This window comes from Rhincodon typus, chromosome 24 (genome assembly GCF_021869965.1).
Source record: "Rhincodon typus isolate 14 chromosome 24, sRhiTyp1.1, whole genome shotgun sequence".
Classification (NCBI taxonomy): Eukaryota; Metazoa; Chordata; class Chondrichthyes; order Orectolobiformes; family Rhincodontidae; genus Rhincodon; species Rhincodon typus.
Genome location: NC_063355.1, coordinates 29,317,107 through 29,337,740, shown reverse-complemented (window position 1 = coordinate 29,337,740; position 20,634 = coordinate 29,317,107).

Sequence of the window (20,634 nt, the reverse complement as noted above, 5' to 3'; positions counted from 1 at the left end):
TGCTGAGATATTTATGGATTTTGAAGCTCAGCCAAGTATTCACAGTCGTAGCCATTGGGGAAATGTCAACATGGATATCTATTTAAAACTGTGCAACCTGATGTGACTCTTTTTTCTGAACCTACATCAGATAATCTATCAATCAAAGCAATTCAGCAGATATTATTGTTTAACCTTAAGCGACAGTTGCAGCCAGTTTTCAAAGTTTAAGGAGCAGTAACTTAAATAAAAAAAACTTCAGATCTTGAAAGTTATACAGATCTTATCTGTCCTTCAAGATCATTTCGTTTTACCCTATGAATTCATGACTCTCACACAGCGGTTTAAGATACCTCTAAAATGATATATGTTTGAATTCAGTTTAAAAGTTCAAAATATCTCCAAAGGGATCATGCCCTGTCCCCTTTACCCTACTGCCAAAAGTTGGATTTATCAGAAATGAGAGTAAGCCTTCCACATCTGGGTCTCACCTATCATTTTTAAACATTTGTTGAACCTTTCCAACTCTACAAAAATCCATTCTTGAATTTATCTTATGACCAACCTTTGTAAAACTGGTAAATTTACTTTAAGATTGCAGCTGATTGCTTGGACCTCATACATTTTGTGGCCTCTTGCATTATAATACCAGTAACATCACACATAAAGATTCAATACACCTGCTCTCCCGTTATCCAGGACAGGTCACCACACTGCAAACCCTTATAGCTTGCAACAGGACCTCCAGGTGAAAGTGAGAGATCTGGAAGCAGTCTTCACAAGTGTCCACTCCATTGCTGTTTATGCCAAAATCTTGAACATCCACATTCTGGTAAACCAAATAACTGTTATATGGTCCCTTTAATTACAAATTCTTTGCCAGAAAAGATGTGTCTACAGCCACTCCCAATTGACCATATAATGGTGCAGTGGGATGTTAAATCCATGGCTGAGCTAAAAGAGTCACAGCTATGTCCACCTGTTAACAAATTGGATCCTTGCCATTCTAGCAGAGACTAAGTCCAGGGGATTCTGTCCTGAGATTTTAAAACTTTCATCTCTATTTTTAAATCTCTCCAGGGCCTTGTCCCTACTTAAGTCTGTAATTTTCTCCAATCCTTAACCTTTTGAGATATCTTTGCTTCTCCAATGCTGACAGATCTGATTTTCTTCTGACCGTCATTGGTATTTTACAGTTAAAGTGGGACCCATTCCCTGAACCTGCCTGCCTCTTTCTGAAGAAGGGTCCAGACCCGAAACATCAGTTTTCCTGCTCCTCTGATGCTGCCTGGCCTGCTGTGTTCCTCCAGCTCCACACCTTGTTATCTCAGACTCCAGCATTGGCAGTTCCTACTATCTCTGCCTCCTTACCCTGCTCTGTCCTCTTTTTAGGGCATCCTGAAATCATCATTTTGGACCAATCCTTGAACCACCAGACTATCATCTCATATGGCTCAGCATCAAATTTTGTTCAGTAACACTCAAGTCAAGCTCCTTGGGCCACTTGCCTACAATAAAGACACATTAAAAATACAGTTGTAAATTGTGAATAAACTCCAACGCAAAGAAATCAACAGAACAATTTGTATTTGTACATCAGCAACTATAACAAATACCAACTTGTTGGGAATATTGATTGAAACTTTCTATGTGGCCCAAAGCACCGTAATATACATATAATATCCAGCCCAACAAAGAATCTAGATAACTCTGTCTTCCTGGTATTTGCAGCACTCAAGTGTTCGGAACATTTTGGATAACATAAAGTAGCCTTCATGATGACTGGAAAATGTTTGCTAAATAAAAGCTTCCTCCTTCTGCTTTCTCAAAACCTACCCGTTCTCTTTCCCCAGTTTTTGCTACAAATTATTCTTATTGCAAAATCGCAGTGAATACATTTGTCAGTCACCAACATTTTCAGTGTAAGGTAACACACTGCTGTATCAGCATCAAGGACCTTACATGTGACAGTGTTAACTGTCATTCACCTCCATTTGTGGGGAAACAGATGACAGAAGGACTACAGATGGAGAGAGACTCAATGAATCTTTCTCTATGTACCCACTGAGTAATCCCCTCACTGCTTGATTTATAGATCCCGTGTTTAGCCAGGGGACTAAACTTTCATACAGAGGCTCACTTTGTAGCGATAATAAACTTAGAGGCAGTGCCCACAAGTCTATGTACTTCTGCCCTTGAGTCAAAAAGATTTGGTTTTCTGTCCACTCCATGACTTGAGCACTTAACTGAAGCAGGCAATCCAGTGCAAGCCTGATGAATCCTCTATATTGCTGGAAGCATTCTCTGTAAGCTGACATGAAGTCCTCTCTGCTTGGGGCAGAGGTTCAGATCAACATTACAGATCCCCTGGCACCACAGGAAGAAAAACATAGAGATGACCCAACACCCTGCTCACTTCCAGCACTGTGGTCAAAAAGGCAGCTGTATTTCTGACATCAGAACCATCACCATCCTTCAAATGAATTCACTGCTGATGAAGCAGTTGGAGACATCTCTGTGTAATGTGGCAGTGCTACACAAATTAAAGTTGTTCTTTCACTCCTTCCCTGCAATTTTAACAGATTGGTTCAGCTTTATGGATATAAACAGACCAAAATCACAATGGAAGTAAAAAAAAAAATATAATTCTGACAGAAACATCTCCAGAATATATCACTGCTTAGTGCCTCTGATAAGCAGAATCATTTAATTTGGGGGTAAAAAATTACCTGCTTTATTGATATGTTAAAACTCAGAGCTGTCAAGCTTGGCTGTGTTACATCCAATCGGTGAGTGCAGGTTGTTTTTAACTTGTTAGACACACACTAGATTGCAATCATAAATAAATGATTTGCTGTCTCTTCATATTCTGGTTTGTTGCTTTTAAAGGAAATATGTCATAAAAAAAATCGCACATCTTCAAAGGCAGAGTAACTGTTAAATTATCATAATCTTACCTTTCCATTCGCTACATAATAGACAGCTAAATTAGATTTTCCATACTGAAGTACACATGTTGGCTGTTCCCCAGGGGCTGCTATGTTTTTTTTAAACAGTCTACACATCCTTACTAGGTTAATGTATAAAAATAAAAATGCTTTCCTCATTGATTAGCCACCACAATTAAGCCTCACACCACCCCCCCACAAACCGAACACCCACTCCCCTTCTAATGTGTTTTCCATTCAGTTTCCCCTCTTCTTGTCTTAAAGGGGTTAATATATTGTTTCTGGGGAATAGGCTTCTCTCTAGTACTGCAGGCAAGGAGCTAATTTTCACAGGGGAGTCTACAGCAGGTTTTGGAAGATACTTGACCAGGCAGGATATCACAAAGGCCAAAACGGAGAGGTGATGGCCTTGTGGTATTATCACTGGACTGTTAATCCAGAGACCCAGATAATGTTCTGGGGACCTGGGTTCAAATCCTGTCATGGCAGATGGTGGAATTTGAATTCAGTAAATATCTGGAATTAAGAGTATAGTGATGATCATGAAACCATTGCCGATTGTCAGGAAAAACTCATCTAGTTCACTAATGTCCTTTCGGGAAGGAAACTGCCATCCTTACCTGGTCTGGCCTGCATGTGACTCCAGACCTGCAGCAATGTGGTTGACTCTTAGCTGCCCTCTGGGCAATTAAGGATGGGCAATAAATGCTGCCTGGCCAGTGACGCCCACATACCGTGAACAAATAAAGAAAAATTTCACCAAATCGCAATGCAAAAACGGTCTTCAGGGATAACACAAGTACCTGTATAATGTTGTAAATATCCCAAGATCCTTTGCAGGTGAGAGAAACACATGGACACTGAGATGAAGTGGTCATCATCCTAGCAGATCATACAGCTGCAAGACAACTGCTGGTGGCTCAATCTGTGGGTCACCACACCTCAGGTGAGGGGACAGGTTGAGAAAGAGAGTCCTTGGTGGTACCCTCAGCTGGCATGGGAATTGAACCCACACTCTTGTTGTTAATCACCAGCTGTCCAGGCAACAGAGCTCACTAATACCCTGACACCAAGCAAAGGGGAGATGATAGAATTCTTGATCAGTTAGAAAGGTCATTTTGAGAAATTTTTCGAAGACTGGATATGTGGTAGCAGCCAGTGTGGTTTTGAAGGGGATTTCCAAGGTCTTTGTTCCCGGGGTCACTGCGGGACAGGAAGTAAGATGGAATCTTTAGATGTGAACACCAAAGGGTGTATATTGTAGCATGTCTACCACTGCTCAGTCACTCACTTGGTTTCGATCAAGTTCATTCTTAAATCTTTGACAGTTACTCAAGCAAGATAGCCTGCTAACTCATTAGGATAAGAGGGGACTCTTTTTATAGGCACAACTGCAGGTGCAGAGATCATTCTCATGTTCAGACCTCAATGATTAGCTAAGGTAATTATTTGACAAGTGCAATGCTTAAGGCTTCTCTTATGAGACATTCCCAACAGGGCCTCATTCTTAACGAGCAGTCCACAGTTCAATCCTTTTAGGTGGTATTGCTGTTTTACACAGGTTTTTGAGGAAAATATTGATCACGTTTTTGAAACCCCCTTATATGCCATCAAACTGAGTGAGAGAGTCCACTCTTAAAGAAAAACATCTTCCATGAAATGCTAGAATTATTGCAGAAACCTGGCTTGTTTATAATTTTTAACAAAAAGACTATAAATGGAATTATCAAGGTCAGGAATGAAGCCTGGACTTACCCATGATACATGGTAAACTTGGACAAATTAGGGAGAAAATAAAAGTATCCATTTATTTATTAGACATTTCTGTATAATTTTAATTATGATAATTAAGATATTTATGATAATTCAGAATATGCTGTGAACAGAACGAGAACCTTTCCAATTCAATGATAAGATCTAATGGGGTTGTGTGTGTGTGTGAGTCTGTGTGTGCCTTGTAATAGGTTCGGAGGCAAATAAAGGGGAAGTTTGAATATGAGTTGTCGGTATGGAGGAGAGAAGCAACAGAAGGCCATTAGACATTTATTACTTGAGCTGCGTTGTTTGCTTTATTGCTGGTGAAAATTCATTCACATTTTGATAACTGGTGACTCCGCATCATGAGACAGTGAAGGAAGTGAAAGCATTGGCACAATTAAGTTTTGCATTTCAAAAGCATCCAAACAATCCATTCCCAAACTGATCTCCTGTCTAAAGCAGACTGATGACAATACAAACCAAGGTGAAGTAAGGTGTCATTTATCCATAGTAAATTGCTGAACTGAATGAGTTGGCATGACTTAATTTGATGGGTCTCATTTCATTTACATATCTCTCTTATTCCTTGATTGGGAATGCAGGAAATTGGGATAACTTTGTGATAGTTTCGGGAGATGGTTTTGAGTCAGGCTCATTGTTTCTTTGCTGAGAAACTGCATGATGAAAAATCGTTCCAACTTGAGTTGGCTCCTTTCTGTTCCACAGTGGAGACAGCTTTCCTTTAGTGGAAGCTTGAGTCTGAAGAAGATAGTTAAAGCCAAGAGGATTCTACTTCTCCTTTCAAACAGAACCAGCATCAAATGTACACCAATGATGTGGCCAGATTCACCGAGATCCCTAGCAATGGAAACTACACATGTCGAAACTGCAAAGAAAAAATCTTTTTTAAAAATCCTAATATTTCTGGGAAAATCTGCTAATATTCAGCCACAAAACCATTCCAAAGAATTTCCAAAACCAATAGAGATGCTGCTTGGACACAGAGTAATAATTCCAGTGCATAATCTGTAAACAATCTTTTTTCAAATTAATGTAGAAGAGTCACTGGACCTGAAATGCTAAAACTCTGATCTTTTCTTCACAGATGCTGCCAGATTGGCAGAGCTTTCCCGGCAACTTCTGTTTTAGTTCCTGATTTACAGCATCCGCAGTTCTTTCAGTTTTTATTGAATGCCCATATCTTGTTGGCATCACTAGCTGGTGGTGTGCATTCATCTTGACCCAATGCAATCCTTGTGGTGAATGTGGTTCTCGTAGCAGGTGGTACAATTAAGCATATAGAATGTCCTGTGATGCACTGGTAATATCGCTCTATTCGAACCAGAAACTCTGTGTCCAAGTCCCACCTAAGCACTTAATGGTCCGGAAGATGCATTACAATGTGGTTCTGCAGGTTGATTCTTAATCTGTAAATCTTTTGGTACATTATTGGCAAGTGGTAAATGTGAGAGAGCTTCCTGGTCAACTAGAACATGTAGGAGCTGCAGTGCAACAGCCTCCTGATGTTAAAAGACTCGATGCACAATTTCTTGCCATGAGCAAAGATCATTCTCATTCTGAAGAATACACACACACACACACACACACACACACACACACACACATACATACACACACGTGAGCAACCTCCCAGAATGCTCCAGAGACGAGTTAAAATTCAATGACATTGGTTTGGGACTGGAGTCACAAATACACTATGTCAGGCAAGGGTGGTTTCCCTATGGATTATTATGATAGTCAGACAACTTTATAGTAAGCGTTAGTTAAGGCTTAGTGCTAGCATCCCAAAGGTTATGTTTTCAAGTTTTATTTGAGAGACTTAAGTTTAAAACTGACATCAACAGTCCATTGCAGTAAGAAGGGAGTGCTGCATTGTTACCTAAGACATTATTCCAAGGGACTAATGCCTTCTGGATGTAAAAGATCGATGGCATTACTTTGACAGGTTTTGTTATCCCTCAACTAGCATCATGAAAAAATAAATTCCCATTCATTATTATTTTGCTTTGCAGGGGTTTGCTGTGTGTAAATTGGCTATTATGTTTCTTACACTACAGCAGTGACCACGCTTCAAATAGAATTCATTGGCTATAAAATGTCCTTCTTCATTGGAAGGACATTAAACCAGCATGTAAATTTAAGTCTTCCCTCTTTCTCCACAATTAAAAGTGGAATACAACTCCCTTTACACTGGCTCATGAAGCACTCATAGGTCACAAGCAGTACAGATAGCTGCAAAGGAAAATTCCCTTTACACTACACATCAGTAATCCCAGGTCAGATTCAATATAGTTAAGTGCAGAATAACGCTCCCTTTACATTCTTAGGTCAAGAGAAGCACAGTTAGATACAGAGTAAAACTCTTTCTGCACTGCTGATCAAGCACTCTCAGGTCAGGAGGAGCACAATTAGATTTAGAATACAGTTCCTTCAACACTGTTTTAGCCCAGTGTGGGTGAAAGCATGCCAGCATGGGGGAGGGCAGGGCCCTTGTGAGAAAGCCCAGTGTGGAGCATCTGCAGGCCCATAGCTTAAGAAAGGACTGTAATGTTTAACTTTTAACTTTATTTCTTTAATTTTCAACTTTATACTAAGAAGAGCTGTAGTATTGAACTTTTAAACCTATTTCTTTATTTTTCTATTTTTGTACCTAGGTACCTTTGTAAATAAGATGGCGCCGGGAACGGCAATATTGTACACTTTTCGCTGCATTACTGTACCCCTGTGCTTGAGTATCTGTGACAATAGAACCTGAAATCTAATGGGACATGATTGTCTCTGTGAATTTGTTTGTGAATTTTAGCATTCTGCAAGATGATTTTACCACTTTATTCAAGGCAACAACCAGCCACAGCTTTCAACTCTGCCTCATCCCCAATCTCAAAACAACACACTGACACTTCCTTTCTCACAATGTGTTCTTATTAGATTTTCTGACAGAGAGGGCTAATTTAATTTCAATTTGAGGTAAGTAATTGGCAGGTTTCATGCTGTAGGTCTGAACCTACCAGGATCTAGATTGAGACTACCCTACCCCATTTCTCTGAGGATTGTGTAGCCAAGAGTGAGATGAGGCATCATCCCATCTGTCTAAAGGCTGAAATCGAACTCAGCTTCCAGAGGTGAAAGGCCATTGTCTAACACATTGTACTGCAACGTACCTCAATCTAAGTGTACCTTAATCCATCAAAAGATTCTCATTGTTTCTACAATTTGTTTGTAATCAAATGCATTTTGTTTTTCTCTGAGATCCATCAGCATGTTGCAAACTAACTCATGCTGTAGTGTGTGAGGGGAAGGAGGTAGTTGTGGTGTACATTTTTATATTTAGTTTTGAACCTCTCCATAGAAGTGTGAATATTTTGAGTGTGTGAATGTGTATGTGTTTTTTCTTCCTGCTATGTTAAGGGAGCAAACACTGACAGAGACAAGTGACAGCTCTCTAATTATACCCAGACTGCGCTGGTGTTCCTGTAGTGGATACGTTGCTCATTTTATTCAGCTCTTCTCATTGAATAATGCATGCAGGTCCCTATCAGTATTCCACCAGTACCTCGGGGAACCTCAAGGATAACTAGCTGATAACTGATCCCATCTAAATCTTTCCACTTTTATCAGGAACAAGCAGTAAAAAAAATCCACAGTACACATTAACCCATTCTGGAGAAATTGAAGGTGTATTAGTTATTAATAAAATGCCTAAAATGGATCCTCCATTGTTTGTTCTTTTTAAAAATATAATGATCCCACATGGATTAGCAATTTGAGACTTTGAGGGCCTAATGTCTGCCCTGCCCTGATTCTGGAGTGGGATATTTCAGTGGATATTCTGGGAGTTGACGGTCTATTTATAACACAGTATGTTATCTGTTAGAGGGTTGACAGTAATGTGCAGATCACATAGAAGCTGTTCACTGTCATATGGTTTTGTCTCAGACATTAGACAAAGGAATATTGGTTCCTTTGTCACCAAAACAAAATGCCTTTCTCTCAGACACGAGCGCTTCCACTCTACTGACCCAGTTTAGAAAATATGGATAGATGCTGAGGTAGTATCACTTGAGTATAGACTCCCAGCCATTAGATTAATAACTTTTATCTTCTGGATTATGCTCCAGTATCCTTTGATGTCAGTTACTTGTTCATTATTTTCTGATTTAGAAGGAAAGTTGTGCCACGCACCCATCCAGGAAACAATGTATACACTGCAACGTGTAACTTCCTGTTGCTGTCAAACACCCAGCAAAATAATGTGGATTTTTGTTATTAAATTCACAGTGCTGGGCTACAAATGGGACTGTGAAATTCTACCAGTGAATGTGTTACCTTCCAATTTGGGTAACAATGCCAATCCTTTGATTTCAACATGCAAATGTTTCTCAGCTTTCTTGTCTGTCAGATCCTTACTGCTATTTGATTGTTTGCGCTCACAATATTGGCAGGCTCTGGTCTGTATTACTTTTCAATGTTAAGATCCATTTTTCAGATTAAAGTTCAAATAGGATACATTGGAGAATAACGTATTAGTCCACAGTGTCAACATTAGAGGAATTTTGAAGCACAGGCAAAAGACAAAAAGTTAACAAGATTTTTTTTTTAGCTTGAACTCAGGCTGCCCAAACCATGTCATTTCTATCTTGAGAAACTCCCCTAATTGTCTAATTATCTACTTATCCCAAATATTTTAGTGTCCTCTCTGATCTCAATTTGACTGAACTTCACAGTTACGTGATACTGATTTTGACTGGCCTTCCTTCTGGCTGCTGTACTTGAGTTCTAACCAAATATTGATCTTGATAGAACACAAATCAAATCAAGTGGTTTCAGAGACGTGAATCAATGCAAATGAATGGGTTTAAACTTGATCTGTGGCTCCTAAGGCTCTGCAACAGTGCCACAGGAGGCTCACAAATGCTCAGAAACTCATCACATAGGTCAAACTTTGTCTCCGTAATTTCTTCTTCAAATTATGCTTCTTCCACAGATCTACACCATTTCCCACTTTCTGGCCAATTGCACAACCTGTTTGTGACCTGAAAGCTTGCTATCTTTCCTCGCATGTTGACCTGCCTCCACAGGAATGTAGTGACGACAATAAAACTACATTTCCAACACTGGATTGTGGTCAATGTCTTATCCAGAGATTATACTTTTCTAGCATGTTCTCAGAATACCTCCAATTCAAGAAAAGATTTCTAGATGCTGTAGATATTGAATCGATTATGTGCACAGTGCTGACTGGGTAGAGTGCTGACTTGCCAGGGCAGAGCCAACGTGATGGATTGTTGTGATTCTAATGCAACCAAAATAACCTTCCATCAATTGATGGCCATTGTACAGAGAATGAATTTGCGTCGCTTGATCACAGGGGGAGGGTAGATTGTTGACTCTGAGCCAGCGCTGAGGCTCAAAAGTCAGGGATGTACACCACTCGACCTATTTCTTCAAAGCATATTATCTTTCCAAACAGGTGCAGCATTCAGTGTAGGTTGCAGCCAGGCCTTGCTGGAATTTGGCTTGTTTCCATTTCCTGGGGTGCGTGTTGTTAAAGGCACATTTGAGTGCTGGCAGAGGCGAATGCTTTGACTTGATGCATCCATGAAATCTTGGTTAATTCTTTCCCTGCTCTATGGGTCAGTCATGTAGAAGTTTAGTCTCGTTGTCATGGTGTTCACCCCAGACTGATACATAACAGACTTTATGTTCCCTGGAATGTCTGTGTACGTGTGTGTGGCGTATATGATTATATGCATGCATGCGTTTATATGGGGATAATTTTATGGAAGTGTCGGCCACTAGCTGGAGAGCTGGCAATGGACTTGCAATGGACCCTTTGGTGAAGACAGGCCAATGGGCATGCTATGGTATCAGGTCTCCAGGGGAAGGGAGTGGGTGCTTGCTGAAAGTTGCTTATTTTATGAGCAATCCTCATCACTGACCACCTTGTACCAGGTTGTTCGCAGTTTTGCTTGTTATGCAGCAGGTTTGCTGCCATCATCTTCTTTAGGTTAGGGATCCAAAGGCCCACTTGGTCTGGTTTTGTATAGAAAATCACTTGTATTCTAATGGGAAAGGACTTGTCTTAGATAAGATGGACGTTACTATATGTTAGCAACAAAGAACAAGTTATATTGATATGATAGGCACTGCTACAGAGACTCTGAGGAGGCCCTGGATGGTCGGTATTACTACTTCATAATCCTAAGTTGTTCTGTCCAAATGTTTATACGCTACCATCATAGGGAGTGATGCTTAAGGCACAGTATAAACCTTTGTAGAAATATATACCATTATGCAACATTTACCCCCAAGCTTTTTTTCTCACTACTAATATGAAATGTTTGTGTATATAATTACATTTACTACTACCAACTTCCCCAGGTCTCTGATTTCACAAATTCAGGCAATTGGGTGGTTTCGCTATTCTCCGAGAATGTGTTCTCTTTGGTCTTGGAAGATTAGTAGATCTCTGGGTTAAATACTGTTGTTTTCGATTCTGTTCCTGACAGTGTGGTCTGAATGCCCACTTAGGCTGGGGTCTTTTAATTTCTTGGATTTTATCTGTTGAAACAGGCATTTGCTCTATTGTGATCTCTAGAGGACCATAACCTCATGTATTTCCTTCAGACAGGACAAATAACCTGCTGAAACTGGGAATTTGTTTTTTGCAGAACTCTGCATCACTGAACCATGCAATTTCTTTGGTACCTTAATAATTGTTCTTTCCAGGGTGTTCAACTCAGTTTTATTTGGCCTATCTCTGAATTTAAATCATCCTGCAAATAGTTTTTCTGATGCCATTTCTTTCCTATTATGCTAATATATTTTCCCTGCTTAAATACCTTTAATTTTGCAGTAATAGCAATCCTGTTACTCTGTGTTGCTACTAGAACATTTTCCTTTGCTACAGATGAAGGTCATTTATAAGAAGTATTAAACTGAGATCTCTCTCAGTCTGGTTAGGTGAATATAAAAGACTCCATGGTACTTTCTCAAAGAGAGAGAGGGAAATTATCCCTTGTGTCTTTGTAAATATTTATCACTCAATCAACATCACATAAGTAGATTATTTGGTCATTATTGCATTGCTGTTTTGTGGACTTTGCTGTTCACATATTGACTGTTGTGTCACTTATATTATAACAGTAACAATACTTCAAAAGTACTTAATGGGCTGCAACATATTTTTGGGATGTCCTGAGGTAATGGAAGCTTCATTTTATAGAGTCATAAAGCTGTACAGTATGGAAACAGACCCTTCAGTCCAACTTGTCCATGACGACCAGATAGTCTAAATAAATCTAGCCCCATTTGCTGGCATTTGGCCCATATACCTCTAAACCCTTCCTACTCATATGCCCATCCAGATGCCTTTAAAATGTAATTACGCCAGCCTCCACCACTTCCTCTGGCAGCTCGTTCCATACACGCACCACCCTCTTCTTGAAAAAGTTGCGTCTTAAATCCCTTTTAAATCTTTCCCCTCGTACCTTAAACCTATGACGTCTAATTTTGGACTCCCACACTCTGGACAAAATACCCTGTCTATTTATCCTATCCATGCCCCTCATGATTTTATAAACCTCGGTAAGGTCACCCCTCAAGCCTTTGATGCTCCAGGGAAAACAGCCCCAGTCTACTCAGTCTCTCCCTAAAGCTCAAACCCTCCAACCCTGGCAACATCCTTGTAAATCTTTTCTGAACCACTTTAAGTTTTACAACATCCTTCCTCTAGCAGGGAGACCAGAATTGTACGCAGTATTCCAAAAGTGCCCTAACCATTGTCCTGTACAGCCGCAACATGACCTACCAACTCCAATACTCAATGCACTGACCAATGAAGGCAAGCATACCAAATGCCTTCTTCACTATCATATCTATCTGTCACTCCACTTTCAAGGAACTATGAACCTGCACTCCAAGGTCTCTTTGTTCAGCAACATTCCCCAGGACCTTACCATTGAGTGTGTAAGTCCTGCCCAATGCAAGCTTCTTCAGTAGCTTAGTGCAGAACTTGAACATGCTGAAAAAAAAAGTCATGCTGCTGAAGCTTTTTCCTTTGCTGTCATCCGGACCAATGCAAAAATGGCAAATTTCAACTGGTCATAACTACTTACACTGAAGGAGAGGAGGATATTAAAAGGTTGTCAAGTTGACTGTGATTGGCCAAAGCACTGCTACGGTGAAAGCAACAGGGAAATATGTGCTGCTAAAAATCCCAGATAATTCTAAAAAGGAGACAGTCTTAAATATATTCCTATGTGCTAATAGCTACACATATAACCAATTTAAGATAATCATTCGTAGTTATAGCATTTACTCACACCAGAAGCAGCATATAATCATTTGCAGGGACTCTTTTTATAAACAAAATTAATTATTTTCACATTTTGTGCTTTTTAATAAAAATCTACGAAGGCATTTGGGGAGCTTGCAGTTCCACATTGCTTTATCGATGGCAATGCCTTCAGCCAATCAGAATCAATGTTCCAACCAATGAGGATCCTTTTACAGAGTCATAGAGTCATACAGCATGGAAATTGACCACTCGGTCCAACTTGTCCGCATTGATCAGACATCCCAATCTGACCTAGTCCCATTTGCCCACATCCCTCTATACCCATTCCGATGCCTTTTAAATGTAATTGTACACACCTCCACCACTTTGTCTGGCAGTTCACTCTATACATGCATCACCCTCTGAGTGAAAAAGTTATCCCTCAGGCCTGTTTTAAATCTTGCCCCTCTCATCTTAAACCGATGACCTCTAGTTTTGGAAAAGACATTGGCTATTCACCTTGACCATTCCCCTCATGATTTAATATATATTGTTGCTATCATTTGGCATTCTTGTATTTGACCTGACAAGTGCAAGATGGAAATCTTCAAGAACGTCACTCGTTTTAGTAATGTTCAAGTCTCTCTCCCTTTAACAATATCAAAGAAATACTAAAAAGATTTTGGAAAGAAATAATTCATAAATAAACTTTGTGAAGTGCATTCTAAGGCCACAGAATGTTTCAGATCTGAAATCTTTCTGAGAGTGGAAGAGATGGAGTGTTTACACTGTATGAATGATTTGAGGGTCATCTTTGAATCTCTATTATTGGAGGGAAAAGGCTGTTGACACTTCACCCAAGGGGATACAGGCAAACGTTGCACAGATTTTGTCATTGGCCTCCTGCATCAGTAACTAGCTTGGTACTGAGGATGGAACAACATTCCCTCATTGTACTTTGAGAGCTGAACGCTCAAGTGGGAAGAAATAATAACAGGAAACCATAAGTCTGCTTCTGCTCCCCTGGGTACAACATGTTTCTGCACAAACTACCCAGCGCTGAGATTTACTCAAAGCCCTACTTTATCCATGCAGCTTCAGTGGAAAGGAGCTAGAGTGAAACAAAAAGAAATCTAACATCTCAGAGACATCAAGCTAGGATTTCTTCCAGCAAAATCCACTCCACTTAGGAAAATATTCCAACCATTTAGGGGAGGGTTGAGGTGAGTGTGTTTCTCCCTGATGTTGGATGAATGGCACAATTTACACGGTTTTGAACAACATTTTAGTTTGTCATGGATGGACCGCAAATCTCCCAGCACTGTGCAAACAATGACTCCTTCCCGGCTTCACAAGCATTAACTGCTTCAACTATCTGCCCATGTGGCCCCAAACAATGCAGGTTATTCAATTCTTAAATAGCTTCATGGCTGAGCCTGACCCTATTCTTACCCGAAGTAGGAATTATTGCATAACCATCAGCTGGCATACCACTACCTTATAAAGGACATCTAGAGATAGGCAACAAATGTTGCACCTGCGCTGTGTGCCATTTAAACTGCAATGCAACCCGTTAACTCCTTCTGTCTTTTACTTCTACAACATGTAGGCCTTTGAAATCAGTCTTCATTCGATCCTTACAGCAATATCTTACACATATATAGCACCTAACATGATGCATACATCCCGTGTCAGCTCTTGACTTCAAAGTCTCTTCTTCACTCGCTCTTCAGAACTCACTGCTACTCAATGCATTCATGTTTCTGTTCTCTAGCTCCTGCCTCAATTCTCCAGCAACGTACAAGATGCAGTGCATTTTCAGTGACATAGCCACTGCTCTATTTGTGCTCCTGGCTGTTCACAAGATTTTGAGAAATAGTAAAACCAACTGCAGCGAAAAGACCAAACTCTCTGCGTTGGAGCAAACAACCTGAAAAAATACTGTGTCTCCTGATAATGCCATAGAGCTTGACATGCCTGCACTAGAACAGACAAAATAAAGCTTGCATCGCATCCCCACTTTCATTCTCAGCATACGCCATCTCCCCTCCAGTCTTGCCTGTACAAGTTGCTTCTAAACTATATTTTAATGGATCAGGTCTCATGCTACTTAATTCTGTTATCATTCCCTTCCCTTTTCTGAATTCCCTCTCTTTTTGTTCTTCAACTGTCCATTTCTTTTTGTTAATTTTATGTGGCTATCCCTCTCGTCTTTTTCTTTTCTGCATTCCTCTTCCCCCACAGCCCCCAACTCCAACCACCTCCACACCTTTCTGAATTGTCCCCTCCCCCCGCTCTCCTCTCACTGCCTGGATTTTAATCCCTCTTCCTCACATGGATCGGTTTTCAGACAGACGCAGAGCTGTGCCCTGCAGTCAGGCTATTTAGTCTGGTTTCCGTGACCTCGTCTGACTGAGCTGCGAAAGATCCAGCTGCATGTTCCTTCTCAGCCCTATTCATCGCAAAGGGCTCAACATTCAACACAGCAGATTCACAGATATCCAATCCCTGCCGAACACAATGGGCCCCTTCACTGCTGCAAACACACTGCCTGATGGCAGAGAAAGACTCTGACTAACTATAAACTTACAGTGCAACTGTTAAAGTACATGATGTCGAACACACTCAGAGAGATATGCAGCGCATATCTGTGCATCAGTACAGACAGGCTCCTCTATATTGTACAGGTGATGAGAGTGGCAACTCAAATACATCATTTTCCTCCTCTGCATCTGCACTGTGTGCAATTTAAACTTCAATTGCAACCCGTTAACTCCTTCTGTCTTTTACTTTTACAATATGCAGGCTTTTGAAATCAGTTTTCATCCGAACCTCACAGCAACAACACCTTACATTCATATAGCACCTCCAACCAAATAAAAACTTTCCAAGTGGCTCTCCAGCAGCATTAGAAGACAAAAATCTGATGCTTCGTTAAGTAAGGAGACATTATGATAGATCAGCAAAAGTTTGCTGAATGATGTAAAGTAGTACTGAGGTTTTAGGCTGCGTTTTCTAGAACTTAAGGTCTTCACAGTTGAATGCATGATCGTGGCAGTGGTGACTATTGGGAATGCACAAGAGGACAGAGATCCTGGAGGATTATGGGGCTGATGCAATACATACTGGTTCACCTTGTCATTTCCTCTAATTTCTCAACACTGATGGTGCTCTGTAATACAAGCCTTTTTCAGCTGTGGTTTTTCAATGGAAATCTACATTTGCCTTATGCATAAAATGTAGGTGAGTTTGTGTTTACCTGCCTCGTTGAATTCCTGGCAAAGAACGACAGCACGCAGTGAAAGATCATCTATCCTTCTACTTCCATTATTGGGGGACAGGAAATCGTCCCTTGTTAGATAGAAAACTAAGCAGAAATGATTACAAGGCTATGCCAGGTACCCTAAACTACATCCAAACTCATCCTGGCTTCAGACAATTCTCATGTGACCTTGCCAATCACTTTAATAAGAATCAGTCTCCGTAAATATGTACATGAGGCCCTGATGCCTTTCAATGAAGTTGGTCAGCACTGAATGTTGCAAGCTTCAACCCTGCTCCCCTCAGCTTTATAGTTTTATATGCAGTGTCACGTCAAATGATGTTTTAAATTTATACCCTGTGTGACATTGCGCAGGGCCATCAAGCTCCTCCCAGTTTCACAGGGCAGATGGAGACTGCTGCTCGCCTACTGTTATCCTACCTGTCTCCTATACTGTTTCCCCCAGGTGACACTCACCCAAAGAGTTTATGCCAAGGAAGCAGATTGTCAGCTTCATCCTTGTGGAACTGCTGAACTGCCTCTGGGTGTCCAAAACTCCCATTGTTCTTGTCTTCACCATTTGTGAATTTGCTTACCCAAATGAACCATTTTGTGCACTATATTGCCACTGCAGCATCAATGTTCATTTGTCTACACTTTTTAGGAACCAAAAATGTAGCTCAGGTAGAGAGTGATCTGATATGTGACAAATGGAGTAAACAATGATTTTAATACATACCTATAACAGGCAGTTTTGAGAAACACATTAAACAACCAAACAGAGATGGCTGTTGTAATCATGTGATTGAACTTAGCAAAAAGCTTCCAGAAACTTCTCAGAAGTCAACATCAGCCATACAATCAGCAGTCCATGTACCTCCTGATGGGACTGGAATTCTGACGACAATGTTTTATAAGTTGCTGCAGAGATGGTTGTCTCCAAGAATGCAAATCTTTACACAATAGAATTGTAAGTTACACAATCGTACAAGATGTGTTATTGATGTTTCATTTAATCTCTGGAATGGAAATGGACAGCTGAGTGTCTGCAATACAAACTTTTATCTCAATAGTAACTGTTTCTCTTGAAAACTGCTTTTTCATATGACTCCTACTACTTTTTTAACTACAGGGTTAAAATAGCAGTCAGTTTAGGGTCAGCACCATTCCATACAAGGACTCCAGGCTGCAAAAGAGAAACCCTAACCTTTAAAAAAAAAGCCAATGATCTGTATGTGTGCTCTCTATGAGTAAACAACTTTCCTTCATAAAAAGGAGTAAAACAGAAGTTACATTTCAGAAAAAAAAATTCCTCAGAAGACTTTCAGTTAGATTTTTAAAGTGAAGGAATTGGCTGGCCAGTAGTTGAGGAGTTATTCACTATCAACCACCTACATAAAGGAATTCCAGATCACTCACTCTATTTTTGGACTTTTTCATTCCATCTTAAAAGCAAAGACATTGTAAAAAATGCAAAAGTTTCTTTGTGCTTTCGTTGTTCTTAATTAAATAACCTCTTTATCCTTTTTGATTCTGTCTCTTTGTGAATCTTTTTATAAATACTCCTGTTGTAAATATTCCCCATATCTAAGAATGTGTGAAATAAACACTACTTCTAGTTTAATGTTGGTGCAGTCCTTATAAATTCAGAGTAACAATCAAATCACTGCTCAAAAAAAGGGGAAAAAACTTAAATCACAATTATGGACATGTGGTGAGGATAGGATGAGAGATTTATTTTAAGATTCACAGTCTGTCCGTAACAGATAATTCATGGGTGAAGTTGGAACTAGAGTGATCCATAAGTAAAGGCTGATAATAATAGCCCTTTTCTCATTAACTTTGAACTTCTCCAATGCCCTGTGGTTAGGGTATGTGGCTAAGTGTAATGATGCTTGGTTTCAAGTTGTATCTGTTATTTTAAATCTTAAATTGTTACATATCTGTATGACTGATGGATTATTTAATCACATCTATAGTCATTTGTTCCATCTTATATGAAAGGAATAAATGGTGGATTCTTGGGCAAATAATCAGAAAAGAAATTGGAAAAAGTTCCAATTTGGGCAAAAGCAAGGAATGAAAGCCAGATGGTGATGAGGTTTACGAATGGGTGGGAATAAAGGCCTGCTGTTGAAGGAAATGAATTGCTTCAGCATTGTAAGTATATGAGGACTTGATGAGGCTCTGAGGAGGCGTTTAAAGAGATTATTGACAAGTGTGGCTGACCATGCTGGGGATCTGATTCATGAACAGGATAATTAATTCCTCCATTGGAAAATCTTAACATCTAATAAAAATGTTTGACACAGATATCAGAATTTCATTGGTCAGGACCTATCCCACTGATTCCTGTTATAAAATGTGTTTGCAGTCTCCTCAAACATAACTTTTGTGAATGGTGGCACTTTACCATAGTTCTGTAGTACTCTGTTGCTGAGGCCCAATTTTGGATGAGCATTAGGTCCTTCAGTTTATGACACATTCATTTAGCATCTACTTCAAGCACAAAAATAGTCTGAAACAAATTTCTAACCTCCCTCCACTCACCCTCACCCCAGGCCATTAATTAAAGCAAAACTAATATTTTCCCAGCCTTTAAAAAAAAGGAATTTCATTCCTAATATCAATGGTTCATGACACTTCCTCATATCATAATTCAAATTTAGCTGAGGCAGACGATGAACAACTAGTATTTATTTCTTTACATTTTGAATCAGACTTTGTAGGAAACATCTGGAGATGGTGAGATCAGCAGAAAAGGTCTTGTTTAAATAGTTCCACCGCGCGCCCCCGCCCCCCCAACTCTAGCCAGAAAATGCTGCACCAAACTCTTTGCAGCTCAAGACTCTTCTACTGTTATTAATAGTGATGTAAAAAAATTGCATCAGAGGCAGCTCAAGAGATCTGCAATGATAAATGCACGTCCTTCCTCAGGAATGAAATCTGCAGTTTCCAAGCCTGTATTATTAGGATCGTGGCAGTAATTGTTTTTCCAGATGTTTTATGATCAATGTTCCCCACTTGCCCTCCAGAAGGTGTTGATCCTTTGCTGTGAGAGAATTCAACAGCAGCCAGCTTTACTACTGTACTCGAGGGACCACTCACCATGTGTGTGCCTTCACAGTCTAACTGTAGTTAAGGGAAGGGTGGAGGGGATGTGGTCGTGCTTGTAGTGGTGCCTGAGTAAGGTCAAGGGAGATTATGCTCATAGCCATGCGAGTCCTACAGCAACAATTGCACTGAGCGCTATCCCTTAATTTTTCAAAAGTGCACAATTGAGGCCTGATGGAGACCTTGCGCATCATGTGTACACTTTGTCATTTCAGAGCCTTCTTAAAGATGAAAGTAAGCCTCCTAATTTTATTTTAATCAGGCCTTATATGGCAGCCTTACATGATTTATCAAGTCTTCACTCACAATTTGTGCTTTAACGGGGTACACAGGCAGATTAGTGACGCGTGATTAAATGTCTTTCCAAAACAATAAAGTCATAAATTTCTTGCACTTCTTTCCATTCTTGTGCATCTTTGATTACAGTTCACTAAAGTTTGAAACTAACAGGACTTAACAATATGGTCTGATCAGACTCATGATACTTCTAGGGCCTACTCCTGTACATGCCATATTATTTCCCCTCCACTTCATAATGCAGGCTGCGCCATCTGCTTCCCAAAGATCAGCACAATTCAGAAACTATAGACCGTGCCTCCTCTAAAAATGACGGTTGTCACAGTGCAAAACTTCTCATCAGTGACAAAACAGCCACTGATGCAAGCCACATAGACATTACAGAAATTTAAGAGTGCCCACTTGGGGTCTTTGGATGACACTTGCCATAGTCCATACACCTGAATGGTGCAACCATAATCACATCTGATATTAAACCCCATGCAATGAGCTGTTGAATATGATATCTGGAGGAGAAATCCTGGTCTTTTCTATTCTACATTCAGATAGTATATTTTGCAGACTTCTTGTTAGTTAAGGGCTAACAGGAGGTTCCGACAAGGACTTCCTGTTTGGCTGCATGTAGATTTAGTTCTTCCTAAATGTAGCTGGTCGCTGTCGGGGCCTCAAAAAGGCAGCACACCTTTGGGTTTTACTGGATGCTTTCAGGCATGTACAAGCACACTGCTCATTTGTTCTTCACCAATATGTCAGACACTTCTGGCTCATAATAAACCTGCTTGATGGCTTAGGTGTCCATATCACACCTAAGGAAACCATTGCTGAAATTCTGGGTTTAGGTTTTCGAATCACCCTTTTTCCATTCACATCATGACAGGTTCTGTACTCAATTCATATTCAGGTACAACCGGCCAATGAATAACAGTCTCATTCGTCTCAGCATCTCATGCATGAAGTGTTAGCCCACTGTGCTCACA